The sequence below is a fragment of the Calliphora vicina genome, chromosome 5 (assembly GCF_958450345.1).
Source record: "Calliphora vicina chromosome 5, idCalVici1.1, whole genome shotgun sequence".
Taxonomy (NCBI): domain Eukaryota; kingdom Metazoa; phylum Arthropoda; class Insecta; order Diptera; family Calliphoridae; genus Calliphora; species Calliphora vicina.
The window spans coordinates 40,501,075-40,519,981 of NC_088784.1; the positions used below are offsets into that span (position 1 = coordinate 40,501,075).

Below are 18,907 nucleotides of genomic sequence, written 5' to 3' on the forward strand. Positions count from 1 at the left end.
TTGGGTCCTAATCTTTTCTACAACATTCCCTCGAGCATCAGCAACATAAAAATGTTGACCCGGAAGCTGAGAAAAATTTTCCTCAACATACGTTTCGTCATCCATTATGCAGCTCTGTCTGCCTTTGGCCTCTAAATTTGTGCAGAAAGCCTTTCATGAACTTTTTGAGCCTTGTATGTTTTTAAACCTCAATTGGCTTGAACTTTTCGTACCAATTAGTCCGAGTATTGAGCTAACCGGACTGCTTTCCTACCGGATGTGTTGGGAGCTCTTTTAAAATTGCCTTATATTTATTGGCTTTAGAAACATCATGTGGACCATTCGTTCTACCTGAACCAGGTTTTCTATCAACGGACATGTTCTCCCGCTACTGTTTAATATCATTGAAATCAGTTTGACGTCGGACCTTTGATTCTTTGGTAAGCTTTTTGTAGGAACAAGTTGGGTTTTGTTAAAAATATTTAATAATTTTGGTACGCACTTTTTCTAGCCACTCATTTTAATCTGATTAACGACAAAGGAACATAATTGACATTAAAAATAATAACTGACACTTTTCAAAAGTAACTTGATCAAATAATACTTGTGTTAAAAGTTTTAATGAAAAACGTGTGTTAAGGTTTTTTCAATCTCAGTCCTTAGTTTCTTGCTGTAAATATCAAAGTACTTTCCTTAACATTTTAAACCTCTAGGGCAATACCATGTTAAAATTTTAATCTTTTTCTTAACAGATTTGTTAAAAACATTATACATACTCTGGTTTCAGAGCATTTGTTTAAGCTTCCCAACTGTCATAATAAATTAACAAAAAATCGTTTTTAATTACAACCATTTTTCCCAAAGTGATAATTAACAAAACAAAAACAATAAAAACAAAATATACAAAATTTAATAATGTCAACGAGGCGGCAAAATTGAATGAAAATTTTAATTATTTTTTTTAAACTTTTTTTGTGTTTTGTTGCACGAGAGGTCAATAAACTCAAGTGTACAATTGAGTGAGAATTTGTGTTTTGAAACAATTTTACGTTAAACAAATAAATACAAGTATAAATGAAATTTATTTGTCAATTCCATAATTGATTCATATCAAAAAAACACAATAATAATGTAGACGAAATAAAAACCAATTTGATGTAATTATAACGCTTCCCATGTGCACAAGCAGAAGTTGAAAGGTATTAAATTGATCATTAATATTATTTGTTGTTATTTCCTTTTTTAATACTGAAAAAATGTATGACGTGGAAGCAGTTAAAATAACACGGCCTCCTCTTGCAATTAATCATTTGCATACGCAGAGCGCAAACAATCGTGAAGACAGTTTTCAAGATGAGTATTTAGATTTTCACTGAACGCTGTTTGCTGAATCGGGTGGAATATCTTCAAAATATTGAAAAACTTTTTATGGCTTAAAATTCTACAGAAGCTTTTTGTTTAAAAATGTCTTTGAAACTTCAAGGATGTTTTGGATGCTTCAAAGAAGTAGACAATTCTTACTTTAATCATTGTAATTTTATGAATTACATTTTCTTAAATAACACGTAAACTAGGGTAATATGCTGTTGTAAGTAATTACCTAGTCCACGCACGCCGTCACTGCGTGGATGGTCCGATTTTTTACGTGCTTACTCATGGGAACAAGATTGAGACGAGCACAAGAAGCAAATACAAGTGAAACTTTCGCTTTCATGGATAATGGAGATTCGGAGGGGGAAACGGACAGACCCTAGAGGGTGTATTCACTTTAACGGACGTTCATGACAGGATTTTGAAGCAAGAAGGACAGGAAATACAACTTGATGTGGATGGCGTTCTGGGATTTTCGAAAGACTCCTTTGGGGAAACTTGAGCCACTCAAAAGTTGGAGGAGATGGTTCTGCACTTTTACGATGAGCAAGATATCACTGTGATATCTGCTCTAAGTCAGATAGCAGAAACATCCCCACTCCACTTTTAAGGGTCCCCGGAAGAAGACCATTAAGGGGTCTAGATCTGGAGATGACAATACCACCTCGTCAACTAAGAAGGTGAAGAAGTCCTTGAGTCAGGATGTATAACATCAGGCAGCTGTTATCGATAGCAGAAAAACTTTATTTGCAGAAAAACTTTTTTTGCACTCAATAGCACTCAGTAGTTATCGAATGGCAACTGATTGAAAGTAGACCCTTAGATTAGATTGCCGTATATACCGTATAAAAGGGAGTCAAGATTGTAAACTGTGGCAATAAAAATTCTTTTGAATTTTTAAAAACAGTTGGGAAGCTCGGAGATCTTAATAAAGTCTTAAAACAAACAGAATGTGAATCTTCTTAAAGACCAATGGAAGTATATGGCCACAATGGTATGTAAGGAGATTACTGGGAGGGATTTCCGGTTCGCAGTGGATCGGAAATCCCTAGTATTCTTGAATTAGGTGAGGGGTGTTGTCAATTTTGGTCTTGGCACTGTCAGGTTCCGGTATTAGAAACATGACACTACCAAGGAGGCGGGTACTGGGAAGTGATGCAAACGCTCATCACAGTCAGTGCGGCAGTACTGTTATAAACAAAAGTGGTGAGTGTATCTTTGATTTTATAATTGTCAATAATCTTATAATTTAAAGCAACGGCAACATGCCCACGTTCAGGAACAAAGACAGGCAAGCGGTTATAGACATGACTCTGACGAACAGCAATTATAATTTCGTTAGAGAGTGGAGGGTATCCACGGAATGTTCTTTTTCGGATCATAGTCTTAGACGTCTGCAAGGACACCAATTATGGATCCTAGGCGGACCAATTGGCGAACCTTTCATGACAAGGTTCGTACTGGGATGGGACAGTTAACTTTACGTGAACTGTTACCATTCGAATTGGAAAATGCTGTGAATAAGTACACTCATTTACACAAGGAGAGCTACGAACTATCCTGTTCAATGAAATTTGCAGCAGGCGTAAACAGCATAAATTGTGGACCTAGAAACTTCGGGTTCAAAGGTAATGGTTAGGAAATTATTTAATAGGGCAAAGCTCACTAGATTGCAAGACGACTGTGGCAACTATAAGGTGTGATTCAAAAAGTATAAGGGGGATCTTAAAAGAGCGAAACGGATTTCATGGAGGTCTTATTTTGAATCCGTTGATAGCATCAATGAGTTCTCCAGGTTTCGGCGAATTTTATCCAAAGACCCTAAGGTCATAGAGAGGGGAATTCATGGACGGAATCCATCTCGGAGACATTCCCTTTGCTTATGGAAAAGCAATTCCCTTGTTCGGTAGGTACAAGAACTAGGGATGACGATGCCTAAATGTATTAGTCAAAACTCTAGATAAATTGAGGAAATAGTCACTAGGAAAAACTAGCCTGGGCAGTCGATCCGTATAAAACACCGGGTCCGGACGGTGTATTTCCGCCAATGCTATGTAACATCCCGGATACGGCAGGATTATCAACTCAACCCTAGGCACTAAAACTCCACGAACGACAGGAGGGCACTCAGATAATTCACGATCCATTTCTGGTTGTTGATGGGGATTGTTGTGTGTAGAATATTCTGAAAGAGTGTGGCATAACTAACATTGCCTAACGCCTTCTGAAACTCCTCTTCTGGTTTAACTCCTCTGAAGAGTCAATGGCAATGTCGGTTACTTCTGCGATATAGATGTGTGCGTACAAGTCTAGTTAAAAATAAATCATCAATTGAAATAATTCCTTTAAACCTCTGGCTACTACAAGTTTTTTGGATACATTATTACAGCAACTCAAGACTGCACAGCAAATTGTTTCTTCTTCACTTGGCAGACTCAGTGTTCATTCAGTTTTTCTCTTTGTGTTGTACGGGCAGATGACGGTGAAGAGGCGTGTCAATGTTTTGCTGTCGTCATAATAGTTTGTAACTAGTTGTTTTTGTGATTCGTTTACTTATACAGTAAACGATGATTTGTTTTATTTACATTGTAAAAAAAAAAGAGCAAAAAATAATAAATGTGGAGGTGTTTGATGTTGTACATACTCGCATTTCAAAATTAAGGAATAAAGTTTTTCTTTTGTCTTTTTAACAAACGTTTTGTAGTCTTTGTTACCAACGTGTCTGGCAAAGATTTACGCATTCTGTCATACGTTTTTTTTTTACTTTATTTTTACAAAAAAGCAAAGAAACCGTTAATATTTCAAAATTGCATGTCACAATTCATTTGTATGTCGGAGTTTCTGTGTTAAACAGGATGAGAACTGCCAAACAGACAACAAAAGATGTTCAAGATCTACTTAATGGATGAATTTATGAATCACTTTTACAGCACCACAAAGAATAATTTCAACAAGCCTTTTTTTCCTTTGATGAATAATTCCGCCTTTACCAATTTCAAATTTCAACATAGAGATACTCATTAAATATTATTAGATTTAGTTTTTTGCTTTAATATAGATTTTTTAAGTGTTATTATGTTTTTTTATTTTTTTTTTTCGATTTCACCACTTTCGAAATCATTTTAGTAGTAGAAAAAAACACTAAACAATTATTTGTATTAAAATGCAATCATGCTGCAAATTGTATGTAATTAACAAACATTTTGTATAAAATCAAATTAGACAAACAAAGAAAAAAATCAAACAAAACATTTTTAAACTTTGTTCAAAATCTATGTATTTGGAATTTGAAATACATAGTAAAATTAATAAAAAAAAAAGAGAGATGAAGTGACCAGGCAGTATTCTAAAATTCGTGTTCGGATTAAGGTTTAGAATGAATGGTGAATCTTACTTCCCTGAAGTGACGCTGATATCCGAAACGAACTCTAACCTTTACACAGTTAGCTACAAGATGTGTGATCGTATACACTTATGGGAATACTTCAGAGATCTATCTCACTATATCGAGTACATTTTGGATAAGGAGCGTTCGTATTGTTCAAATATTTTAAATAATTACACTGTCCATCAGCATTTTTGGAACAGAATAGCAACCCTATAATTCTGAATGGGCATGTAGAGTAGATCATTTTTGTAGAATAAACTTATAGTCCAGCTGGTCTGAATTTTTTTACAGTGGGTCAAAGTTTTAATTTTTTTATCGAAGGCAGCATTATACTAAATGAAAAAAAATTATGTAAGTTAATGTCTGAGAGAATTATTATCAGAGCTATATTGTGGATTTGTATGGGGATAATTTTTGTGGAAGATCTTAAACCTCTAGCTCCTCTCTTTAGGGGTCAATTTGACTCTTTTTTTGAGAAAATATAAAAAATCCATTCAAAAAGGACATCTAAGGATTAAAATATTCTACCAAAGATACCAAAGTTGTAAATAAAGCTCTTTACGCTTAATTAGCAAAATTACACGCCACCTGGGGTCTCACATTTTTTTTAAAAAATCACAAAAAATCGACATGCTCTTTCAGAATTATAGGGTGACTGTTCTGTTCCAATCAAAAAGTCTCAATTTGTTGGACAGTGTTATCTTAATTTCTACTTTCAGCGTTTCTTTATTTAATTTTACTTCTCTAAATTAAATCTTGCTTAATAAAATTAATATTCATTTAAATTTATGTAGAATATTTATTTTTAAGTGGTCACGTTTACTTTGACAAATATTTGGGCAATGTGGACGAACCTTCTTAATAAACATTTCAAATTCTATTGCGCATGTTCTAATAGTGGGTATGTAAAATTTTATACTAAATCTTATAAAAATAAAATATTTCTTAAAAATTAATATGAAAAATTAAGACTGGCCACTTTAAAAATGCGAATTATAAAATAATAAACTATGTATTGTTGTATTGTAATCAAGCATTAGATTTTATAACACGTTAACATATATTTATCTATTCATTCATTCAGTCAGCCAGTCAGTCACTCAGTTACCGACAAAATGTCCATGGATCTTAGTGTGTGTATGTGGTTTTGTTGTATGTTGCAACTTTGAACAATTGTTATTCTTTTGTTGTTGCTTGAATGCATTTGTTGTTGTAAGACTATTCGAATATAAATTGGTTTGTTGTTGTTGATCTATCAAAAAATATATATTTTTCCTTACTCACACGTGTGTGCAGAATGTACTTTAATCTTGCGGCTGTTAGTTTTTGTTCGATTTCTATAGTTTTTATTTAATTTTTTTTTTGTTTTAATAACAATCGACGATTAAAGTGCTCATGAATTAAATGATTTGTTTTTTTTTACTTCAACTTTTTCATTATTATTTCCTTTTCATCTTAGTTTTTTGTTCGATTAACTTTAATAAGCAACTGTGTACTTTTTGTTTATTGCAAACGAATTGTATTCGTAGTTTTGTTCGAATCAAAAAAAAGTTTCAATTACAATTAAATGTTTTGATGCTTGGCTGCATGGATGGTTGGATGAATAAAGAAATAATTGTTAATTGCTTTCTTAATTAAGGTAACAGACATTAAGGGACTGACAGCTGAGCACGTTTTCAATTCTATTTAACATTAAAGGGCTACATTTATTTCAAATTGTACTTTAAATTTTAAACATTTTATATAAAACATTAATAATGGTAATTTGTTTGTATTCAAAGTCTCCAATTGGATTATCATGTAATTCTCAGTCCATTCTCATATTATGTGTATGATGAATAAATGGACCGAATAAATTAATTCATGAGCTGATGTTAAAACATCTTGACTAGTGGGGAGTTGAGAACCTGACCACAGTTTTTAAGCTGCCTTATTATACCCAATGCCAAGAAAATCTATTAAATCATCCTGATACTCAAACCTGAAATCTTATTGGCATATATCCCATTTATAGCATGTCGCGAAGACTGCCTGGGATTTCATAAGATTAAAAGCCACTGCCACTCAGATCTCACATGACTTAAACCAGCAGAGACCTTGTGGAAATACACTCCCTATTGTGTTAGACTTGTGAAAGCCTTTGACTGACGGTGTCAAAGGCTTGACAACATGAAGAGATGGAAAGTAGTTTATCAGAGTGCCGCCAGACATTCAGACGACGACTGGACCATTATAACTACGTGCGTCTAAGTTAATGACATTTACGGTTTCGTTAACTTTTATCTTAGTTAACTCATTGCATATTACCTACAATTACCTCATTTACCACGAGGACTTAATGTCACAATCAATGGAGGTCCATATTTCAACTGTAAACCACCCGAAAATGTTGATAAGCTCCTTTGACAGCATATCTACCTTCTCTCCTCTTGCCACTACAATCTCGCACAAACAGCGAAATAGAAACAGGGATCTCATAACGCTACCCAGCAGCTCTACTGTACGATTGGTCGGTCAGTGGTCAATTACTCTGCTCCAGTGTGGTCACATGCTGTCATAAGGACGGTTACAGGTCCACCCAATCATGGAACATAATATAATTTCAACAAAACAGTTCCACCTTGTATGTCATCGTATTTGTTCTTCATAGAATCTTCTTCGATTTCAAAATCGCAGGATACATCATTAATGTCATACCAAAGAATATAAATCATATTTACTTGGAAGTTTCTTTCCGCCCATAAAAGTCCTAGAGGAGAACTTGATGTAGCAAGTAAGAGCGGTTATCACAAAAATGATGAAAGTGCAAAAACTACTCAATGATAACAACATTAAAAGGAATTGGGCCATAACAAAAAGTAAATTGTGAAAGATTGGAGTCGTCACTCATGACAAGCGTAAACACATCCGCATCCAAGAAGAATTAGATAGAATTATTTGGAAGAGTTGGCAATTATTTACATTGTTATGTTAAACTACAGAAATATAAGTAACGAAGCAAAATAAAATTTTAGATTGTTTCTTCAGATTTACACCAAATGCATCATCACTTCAATCTTGAATATGAAAATATTTAATATTGTTTAGATTGAAAATACATACAGTCACACAGATAATAGTACGTATTTGAATGTGCCGTTCCAATTCATCCCATTAATGAAAAAACGTACAAATTTGTCAAAGGGGTCAAGGTTTGTGCAACTTCTGAGCCCTTTTATATAAGTATTTGATATTATTGAAAACATTATGACTTGAGGATTGATATTTTAGTAAAATTAAATAATTTTATAAAATTTGGGACTTCATTTACACTAAAAACTAAAAAATTTATATGGTGATTTACCTCGAATATAAATATATAATTTGACTTATGTAAAATTTTGACAGTTCATAACAAAATTTGGAACCAATATAGACTCAAATATCCTTAAATGAATGGGATTAGAATTTTTGACATTTTTTATTTTCAAATACCGAAGTTCCTAAAACGGGGAAAATGTTTCCATAAAACGGATTTTTTTAGAAAAGTGCTTACTGTGACGTTATTTACCGTGTGATAAAATAGCACTTAGTAAGTATTTAAGAAACATATGGGGTTATACAAATATGGAGCTTTTTCGTGATTTTTTTAGAATTTTTTACTCAAACCGAAATTTTTTTTTTTAATTAAGCATTAAGTTATTTTTATTGTATAGTCCCGAAGAAAATTTTTTTCTACAAAAGAAAAAAAGGTAAAAATACGGCACTTTTTACAAATTCCAACTTTGGATGCGTATGCTTTTTTATCGCCAATATACTGATATTTTAAAAATTAATTTCGATCCTCCGTAGTCCCGCCATATCTAAAAAACCATTTATATTTAAAATTGCAGCTCATTCGGATCATAAATTGATTTTTGGCGATTTTTAAAAAAAAAAAATTGAGACGCTAGGTTACCAACTTTGAGGGGCTACACACTGGCCCCCATTATCGCTAGGAAGCTGAACAAATGTAAATCGACTCAAAATCACCTCAGCTCAAACCATGTGAAATTTCATAACAATTTCCAAAAAGAAAAGTTTCTAAACCACTGTGCATCGTACATATGTATAATTATCTGTGCTGCAAGATTAAGTTTTAAGTGTAAAAGTACGGAAAGTTATACGGAATTTTTGTTGTTAGTTTTGACAGTCTATCGATGCCTGGCAAAAACAAGCAAAAATATCGATCAGAAATCCAGGGTCATTCTTAAACTGCAATTTTAGAGGGAGTACGTACTATTATCTGTGTGACTGTGTATGAAAATTATTTAATTTTTGATGTTTGCTTTAATTGTATTTTTAAGTTTTCTTTAGCTTGAACCTAGGTATCTATTTTAAGTTTTATTTATCAAAGAGTACAAGTTATAATACTAGCATTTTTATTGAACCTTACGTATTTCCAACTTTGAGCAAAGAACACTCAGCCCGAGAAGTAGCAATTTCAAAGAAACGCAATAAACTTTTCAAGTTACAAAGAATTCTACTGATTTCCTGGAAAACAAATTTGAATATTATTCAAATTCAACAACTTAATAAACGGAATCTCCTCTACCAGCTAAAAACAAAACAAACAATTGTTTATTTATTATAAACAATGTATGTAGATATTGATGAAAATATATTTATGCGTAAAATGAAAACAAATAATTAAAAATATCAAATAGGGGAGAGTTTATTGTATCGATTAACAATATAAAAAATACAATATAGTGTTAATGTTGACAAATAATAAAATAAACAAACAAAAATTTAAATGCAAAAACTGTCGATAAATTACGACTAAAAATAATCAATTTCTACACTATTTGGCCAATGACATCAAATTGAAATAGAATATAAATTATTACGCACACAGCAATACAAATGTAAAATAGTTGCTGTGAGAGGAGAGGGAGTTGAACAAATGTAAACAAAGAGAGATTCAACAAAAATGCCGGTAAAGGAAGTAACTGTGAATAATCGATAAGGTTGCTAGTTATAACAGCATGAACAGCAACAACATAATCGTCATCAAAATCATTGTAACAACGAAACCAAAAACAAATGAAATTAAATGTTCAAAAAGGATGTTGCTATGCTTAACAAATGTCAAGCTGGTAACACTGGCCATTTAGTCCAAATACTCTGCCACAAAGGAAGTTGATTTTCAAGGAAGAAACAAAAAACACAACCATGAATAGGAAACATAACAGAAAACAACATAAAAATGAAATAAATGTAGAAGAAATTGACGAAGGCGAAAAGCCTACAAAATTAAAATTGTTTGTAGTTGTATGGCGTTACTCGCCTAAAATATGTATGTACCTATATTTGAATTTGAATTCTTTCATTTCATTTTGTATTTATTTTTTATTCATTAACTTAAACTTACCCTTATGTTGCTGCTCACTTTTAAAAGTCTGTTGGTTGTTGTTTGCTGCTGCTGCTGTAGTTTTAGCGATAATACATTTGTTTATGCAGCTTCAAGTTGTATTTGCCTGCTGTTGACTCTTTAATGTTGTTATTTAAAGTTTGTAGTAATTTGTTATTTAAATTATTTTTTTCTCTCCTTTATTTGTTGTTGATAACGTTCTACTTTTCTTTCCTTTGTATTATTTTATTTGCTGATTATTCTATTGAATTTATTTAAAATATTTATTGTTTATAAATAGAAAACTATTATCGAGAAAAAATAAACAATAATAAAATTAATTTTAGTGCATAAATTACTTGAATCTGTAAACACGAACGACTACAATTACATACAAATTGTGTAAAATTTGTTGTAAACTTATGTATTTCGAATGGTGGTTACTTGTAGTTCAATTCTTATCAGAATTTATGTAATAATATATGTTTTTAAAGAATTTTAGAGAAATAAGAGAATTTGACTTGTCCATTATTTTTAAATGTATTTTTTTTTATTCGACCAATTACAGCAGGTCCTGTGTACTGCACAGGTAATATATGAAAATTGGGGTGTTTTTTACAATTAGGATTCATAAAAGTTGTGATTTGAATTTTTTGATTAACTAGAATAAAAATTACAAAATCCGATTAGATTTTTTTTATTTTTTCCCGGGGGTTTTTGACAACAGATTTAGGATTTATTTCTCGGTTTCCTATATAGTTGTCATATCGCTCATTTGCAGCAACAACGTCATCACTCAAAATTCGGGGGGTTTGAACTGAGTAATACAAAATATGCGCCGTTCTGTGCCTTTCATATAGTTTTATCAGTTTTAAAAAAAGACAATTATTTTTTGTATGAGAGAATTATAACGTTGTTGCAGCAAATGAGCGATATATTATATCATTCCCGATAAGTGACCATTTCTAAATACTAAATTAATGAAAAAAAAAAACAATAATTCTTCTTAGACTTTGTTTGCGGTTTAAATAAAGTATAGAATAACTATTTCTGATTGTCTAATATTTGTTTATAATCCATTTCAAATCACGAACAAATTTAATTTTAGTTTTTTATTTACTTAATTACCCACCAATTGTAGTAGGTATTGTAAGATAAGATAAAATCCATATTTATTTGGGTTCACAAAAATTCGATAATTGAAACGTAATGCTTCTTTTATGGATACTAGGATCGCCCGGTGGCCGAAATTCGACCACTTTTAAAACACTTTTTACCACTTTTATGGAAAGAATTTTTAAATATTTTTTTATATTGTGCACAGCTAGAGAAAAAAACCTTTTAAACCATATATGTTTCATCAATATTGGTAGACAATAACATACTTAAAAGTGTACCACAATAAAACGTGTGGCCTATTTATATATAAGATGATCAGTGATGCTGAAGATTTTACTGATATCGAGAAACGTTAACAATTTTCCACTGGATTCAAAGTTTGAACATGGAGCTATTTTGGATATTTCCTTAAAATTAAACTAAATGCAATTATACGCCCATGTTCTGAAAAACGCATATCGCTTAAAAATGGTTATGACAAATGAAAGAGCTAGAAATTTAGCTTTTTCAAACCGCCATTGTATCTGAAACGAATAGCAAATCGCGTGGTTTTCAGAAGATGCAGAAAAATTTTAAAACGCTGCGTTTTCCATAATATGGGCGATAGTTATATCAAACTTAATTCGGTTGAAATCAAAAGTTGTCCAATTTTGACCTCATGTACATTGATGTTTTTTTTTTATTTATAATAAACTGTTGTAAAGTTTATTTTCAAACATTTCATTTGAATTTAATTGCCAACTGCCTTCAAGAAATTTTTTCAGTACGATGGGTATTATCAAATATCAGTTTCAGAGCTGATTCTTAATTCCTGGATACCTATATCGAAAAGCGGTATCGCAAAATTTTATTATAAATCAAAACTATTCTAAACCATTTCTAGCCTCAGAATCTGAAATCGCATAAATTAATAAATTTATTGTCGTATAATTTCTGAGATTTATGCTGCGATTTTGTTTTTTTAATTTTTTACCATTATAAGTGCTTCAGATTCTAAGGGCACTGCTACACGTTCAATATATGGTAGGTTTAGATTTGTAGATACCTTGTTTTTTTTGGTTTAGAAGTTATGCAGTAAAGTCTTTTTTTGCATGTGACGGTTTAGAAATCACCTTTGTTCACCCAAAAACTACTTAAGAGAAAATTTATTACGCGAAGCTGCTTTTCGATATTTCTCTGAATGGAAATCGTATTGCCAAAATGTCGGTAACATTTTACAACTCTATTATATCAAAACATTTGAGATCGAATAATTATTTTAGAAAACAGGTAGCTATTTAAGATTTTAGTGATTAGGGTCGTATATGCGTACAAATTTCTGTCGGAAATATTTTCAATTAAGATATTTATATGTATCTACATATATGCAAACGAGTTCCAAATTGCAATGTTTAAAGACAATTCTGAGAATTAAAAAAGAACTAACTAAACTTATTTTTTAATAAATTAATAATTCTATTCTTAATTATTGTTATTTGTTCTTGGGTGCTTTTGTTTTCAGCATCGAACAATAAAAACAACAATGCATCTCACAAAACGAACACATCATGTAGTTAAATGGAGAAAAACGTTTTTCAATTGTTTTTGTTTCAATTGTTTTCTTTAAAATTGTTAAAACAAAAACAAGCTTAAAATGTGTGTTATTGAAATTGTTGTTGGCAGGTTAATCGGTTGTTTTATTTTTTTTATTTTTATTGTTATTTGTTTCCCGTATTGCTATTTATAAAATTTATAATTAAAAAATCACAAAATAAAACCAAAAAGCACAACGTGATTACAGTTATTTTTAATTTTATTTTTTATCTATCTTTACCACACACAACCGTGTTGGAGTTTGTATTTATTTAAAATGTAATTTATTTATTTTTAACTGCAGTTGCAATTATTTTTACACTTGCACTTGCTTTATCAACTTTTCTCTTTAAGAACTTATTTCAGCAAAAGCACAATAAATTTGTGCAAGATTTTTTTTGTTGTTCTTGTTTTGTTTCAACTACCACCACCACTATCAATCTCCCATTCACAAAGGGTTAAAATTCTTTTGCAGTTGTTGTTGTTTTTCGTTTTTAACCGTCAATATTGTCTTTATTTAAAAAGTATGTAATAATTTTGGCCTTTTTTGAATAATAAATCCTTAATAAATTATTTATTCCTATTTACTAGTTTGTTTACACACCACACCGCATTTAATGCTAAAAATTTTATGTATTTTGTTGATTGTTTGTTGTAACGCACAAGGCTAATCGAAATTGAAAAAGAATACACACATATGATACAATAATAACAATAAGAAAAAGAAATACGCAAACACACGAACCTCACTCGCGAAATGACTCCAACTGACTGAACGAATGTATACAAATTGCGCTTAACGAAACCCAACGAATACATTAATGCCTGGTTGCCAACTAACAGTTTAAATGTGTTTAAGCTTTTTTTTAAAAAAAGCGCTCAAACTCAGTTGGTTTATTTTCAAACGAAATTTACCAAAGAATTTTAACTAAATATTAAGTTCTGTTGTAAAACATCCATCCCATATTATCACAATGTATAATTATGTTTCTACATAAAGTTATACTGATAGTTTTTATACAAATATTATTTTAACAGATAATATATGTAACTATAAGTTAGTATATAAACAGTATTCTATTTATTTTTCAATTACATTTGCAATAATTTTTTTTCCTTAACAAAAATGTCTATTAAAATTTAAATATACATACTTTTTTCATATTGAATAAAAATTTAATACAAAACCGGTTAACTGCTTTTTAGAATAAAGAAACTGAAACCGGCTTTTTAAAAACTTTTCTGTTAAACCGAAAACAGGTTTTTTGAATTTGCCGGTATTTTGGGCACCATAATAACCAGACATCGTATTAATGGGGGTTGTCAGGGACAGAGAATAATGATTATTCTTGACGTTTCAAACAAAAAGCGCAGATACAAGGAAAATAATTAGTAGAGTGTCCAAAAAACCGGCAAATTTAAAAAACTGCTTACCGGTTTAACCGAAAAAATGTGTTTTTGAAAAAACCGGGTTTGATTGTCTTTTAAAACCCGGTTAAACGGTTTCGGTTATTCTCGGATAACGTTCCGAGTTATATTTTTTATGTTTTATTTAAGAACTTAATTTTAATGATTATTAGTTTCATTTAAGAACTCAGAAAATAACCATATTATTATTTCATTATTATTTTCAGTTTAAATTATAAAGATTATTTTTGAGTTTTATTTTTTTTTATTGTAAAATAAATATTATTTTTGAGTATTAAAAATATTGTTCATTTATAGAATTTAATTCCAACCCAATAAACACCAAAGTCCCAAAAATTCAAGCACTTGGCTTTAAACTTGAAAAATATTTGAAAAACAAAAAAAATTTACTTGCTTTCAAATTGAATTCCAGTAAAAATGCTTATTCTCAATATAATTTTTTCAAGTTTATTTCTATTCATGTCAATTTCCAACAAAATCTTCAAGTTCTTGAATTGTTGGGGCTTTGGTTCTTATTGGGATATGAATGTGAAATTTATGTTTGAAATAGATTCATTGATTTATTGTTAATTATAAACTAAAATTTTGTGGTTTTTTAATATAATCTATAATATTACCTCATCGACTATTATAGATCAAATATTTATAATCTGTTTTCAGTTATGAACAACGAGTTATAGTCAACTAAAAAACATATAAATCGAAAATAAAAATTATGAGCAAAAAAAAAAACGTAAAAATATTCCTTGAAATATGGCAAACTTTTTCAATGTTAACAAATTTAATAACAGCTCTTTTTGGTTTCTGGTTTAAATTAAAAATTTACATACAAAAATAGATTAAGGTTGGTTGTAGGGTTCCTAATTTCCCGGACTTTTTTCATTCCCGGGAGGAAATTAAAAACTCATTTGATTCCCGGGAATTCCCAAGAATGTTTTTACACTAAATTAAACCAATAACCAAAAATATTTTTTCGAATAAATTGACTTATAATTGTACCAGGGTTTTAAAAGAAGTATAAACTAACTATACATATTTGGTTGTACAATGTTGGTCCAGCCTTTATAAGGGTTTTTAATTTAATAGTGGCATTTTATCGGTATTCTCACAGCGCAGTACAAAATCAATAAATTCTTTGTTTAATTAAAAAACCTAAGAATTGCGACTAGGTTAAATCTATAAAACATGCATAGTTAGAGTCATTTTTCATATTTGATTGTAGATAAACTAATTTGAACCATTATTTTCTCTAAATATGAATCATATTCATTGAATATCCCTAAAAGTTGTAAAAGGCATCTTAATAATTCATTTAAGAGCATAAACTTTAAATTAGATTCATTCTTAATAACCAAATTTATCTGCTGTGGCTTGAGTTGGGTGAAAAAAATTCGGTTATTTCAACCGTAATACTTCTTTGCCAACTGAATATTTGTTGCTAGAACCAAAAAAATCTATGGATATAATAATTCAATTAGCAACAAAATTGGCTATCGAAACGTATTTGAAAATTGTAACTTTTAGAAGAAAACTTATAAAGAAATTACCGAAAATTCCCAACAAACATTTCCAGAGAATTAACAAAAAAATATTCCCGGGAAATTTTTCCCGCGTAGGAACCCTAGTTGGTTGGCTTTGGTTCCAGCACTAACTACAATTTTTTTTTACTTTTTTAGAAAAAAAAGTAACAAAATTTTACAACTTTTAATCGATTTCCGGCACGGGTTTTCGTTATCCTAATATCTAGCATATGAAAATTTTACATGTTCACCATTTGTTTTTAAATTGATGAGAAAAAAAAACATCGAAAAAGATTAATAGAAAAACATGTTACTTCACACCCTGTTATTACACTATGAGATGCACTGTCATACCTACAGAGGTCTGTATTATCTTTTTGGTTTGCTCGCAACAGTGAGCCCTAAAGTATGCTACTATTATATGTGAAGTTGGCACAACGGGTAAGAGTTGCCAGAATTTAATTATTTTTTTTACCAAATAAAAATGTTTATTAAATTTGTAATTATAGGCACCTGTGTTTTACCATATAAATTGAAATTGATTCCACAGTGTTCTGTTTTCTATATTCTTATATGAATTTATATGAAAAAAACGTACTTTTAATAACGTTTTTCTTTCTAACTCCTGAACCATCGAAAATTTTTTGCACAAATATAGTAGATAGTTTTGTCCTCTTACCTTTAACCATACATAATTCTACATAGAGACGAGACACTCCGATTTGTCAAACAAAAATACAACAAAACATATCGCACACCCAGTTCAAAAGTGACACAACTCAAAATTAATTTGTCGGGTTATATATACCCGAAACTATGCACAATATACTTGTTTATCTATGCAAAAGATATCAGTGTATTCTTTTGTTGTAACTGTGGCTAAAAAAACACTAATGTCTTTCATTATGTTTCAAATGGTATATATTTATTTTCGATTTCTGAAAAATTAAAATTTTAAGTTGTGTCACTTTTGAACTGGGTGTGCGATATGTCTGATACAACAACAAATTTACTATCATGTATTTTGTTGTTGCAAGAGTCAGGTTTCTAACAACAACAGACTTAGGTTTTTGACAATTACGTCTCGTCTCTATGTTACCCTATGCCTTTAACCTTTTGGAAGTAAACAATTTTATTCACACAACTTTTAAGGTAATATCTTTGGCTTTAAAATGGAATCAAAAATTATGCTGGTCTTGGAGTAGTTTCAAAGTAGTAGTTTCAAAGTTTGTTTATATACCTTTTAAAACCTTTTAATATATTTTTCAAATTCCAAATCGCGATATTTTTACATCGGAATGAATTTCCATTGAAAAAGTCACTGATATATAATAATGTCGGCTAACGATTTAATACGGTTAAAAGATAATGGCAACGCTAATTTGGTTCATTTCTGTAACGGTGCTTTAGTGGTATAAGTTTTATTGATAACGGTAATTTCGTTGTGATTTAAATTATTAATAAAACTTATAAAAATTAAAAATAATTTAACAATGGTGGCATAATAATATCACATTGGAATTTTGTATTAAGTGTATGACTTAAAATACCCGTATTTTTTTAGCAATTATTTTGAAACATTTGTACTAGCTATGACCTTTTCCCATCTTTCTGGAACATATAGATTCCGAGCCAAAAAATCTACCAAGAACGAACCGGGCAAGAACGAATCAAGCCAATACCGGATACTCTGTTGCAAAGTGAAGCGTATCCCAGAGAGAGCGTTCTGCATCGTTCGAAACAGATAGTAAGTATTCTGATGAGCACGGTCTGGACTATAAAGCGGGTTAGGCAAATCATCCCAACCACTTCATTCTAAATACTTTTTAATAGGTATTGAAACATGTGGTCGTGATTTGTCATGATTGAATATTACGGTTTCATGTCTGGCCACATATTCTGGGCGTTTTCAGCCAATGCTCGCTTCAAGTGAATCAGTTGCGTCCTGTACAGGTTCCCTATGATGGTCTGGCCTGATTTCAGCAACCATAATAGATAGAGCATTGCCTTAACACCATGGATATTTGGCTTTGGTGCCGATTCGGCTGGTTGGCAGGGCTTCACTCTCAATGTCTTACGCTTCGTTTATCGTAATGGATCCATTTTTCATCTCAAGTAATGATTCGGTGCAAAAATGATTTTCTTGTATAGCGTTGATGTATCATTTTTTTGGATTAGTTCAATTTATCATGATCAATTGAATTGATCCAAAAAATGCATATAGAAGCTATGGTCCCATATAATGCCCACTTCCGAAAATCACAGTAACGAGCATAAATCTCTTAAAAATCTTGGTACCCACATAAAATTCAGCAGAAATAAGTTTCATATAAGAAGAAATAGCGCGACCAAATTTCAGGACGATCTTTTTATACCCTTCACCTTCGTGAGAAGGGTATATATACATAAGTTTCTCATTCCGTTTGTAATTTCCACAATATAATTTTCCGACCCTATAAAGTATATACATTCTGGATCCTTATAGATAGCGGAGTAAATTTAAAATTTTTTCCTAAATATGAAAAAAACAACTTTGGAAAAAAAAAAAATTTGTTTACCTAAAAATATTTAAAATTTGTATTTTGAAGTATAATTTGGTGAATCGTATATAAGATTCGGCACAACCGAATATAGCTCTCTTATTTATTTTTTTTTCCAAATTAATTGGTCATAGCTCCCATATAAGGATTACTTCCCAAAATTAGTTTAACGAGAATAAATCTCATAAACATGATGTAATCCAAATAAAATTTAAAATTAGTTTCATATATAAATTCAGAACAATTGGTTCATAATTGATCATAGTTCCCATAAATTTCATAAAAATGTTTGAATCCAATTAAAATTTAACGAAAATAAGTTGCATATGAAATAGGGTAGCCAAATGTCCCGATTTTCGCGGGATTGTCCCGCATTTACTCATGAAATACCGCGTCCCGCTCCGGATTCGTAATTCCTGCTTTTTTTTGGATTTTCCACATCTAATAACTACTTACTTCATATCAGTTGATATTGAATTAAATATTTATTTAAATAAAAAAAAATCATTTACATATGATATGGTCGAAAAACTATCGATCGAAGCAGAACGCTCTCTCTCTGGAATACGCTTCACATTGGAACAGATTATCCTATATTGGCTTGATTCGTTCTTCTCCT

The 18,907-nt window shown here is 30.8% G+C and overlaps 1 protein-coding gene across 3 annotated transcripts in view; it reads right to left on the reverse strand.

The window, feature by feature from the left end:
* The window catches only part of mrj, a 160,481-nt gene extending 146,930 nt beyond the window's left edge, over positions 1-13,551 (reverse strand). The window contains exons 1-2 of one of the 3 annotated variants that reach the window (XM_065511271.1): positions 13,405-13,551; positions 10,131-10,414 (exon numbers count right to left, since the gene is read on the reverse strand). The gene's annotated coding sequence lies outside the window, so the exon portion shown is untranslated. Of the gene's footprint in view, positions 1-10,130; positions 10,415-13,404 lie in introns of those variants that run through there. The other 2 variants (XM_065511269.1, XM_065511272.1) reach the window with 2 other exon arrangements.
* Positions 13,552-18,907: the final 5,356 nt, after the last annotated feature.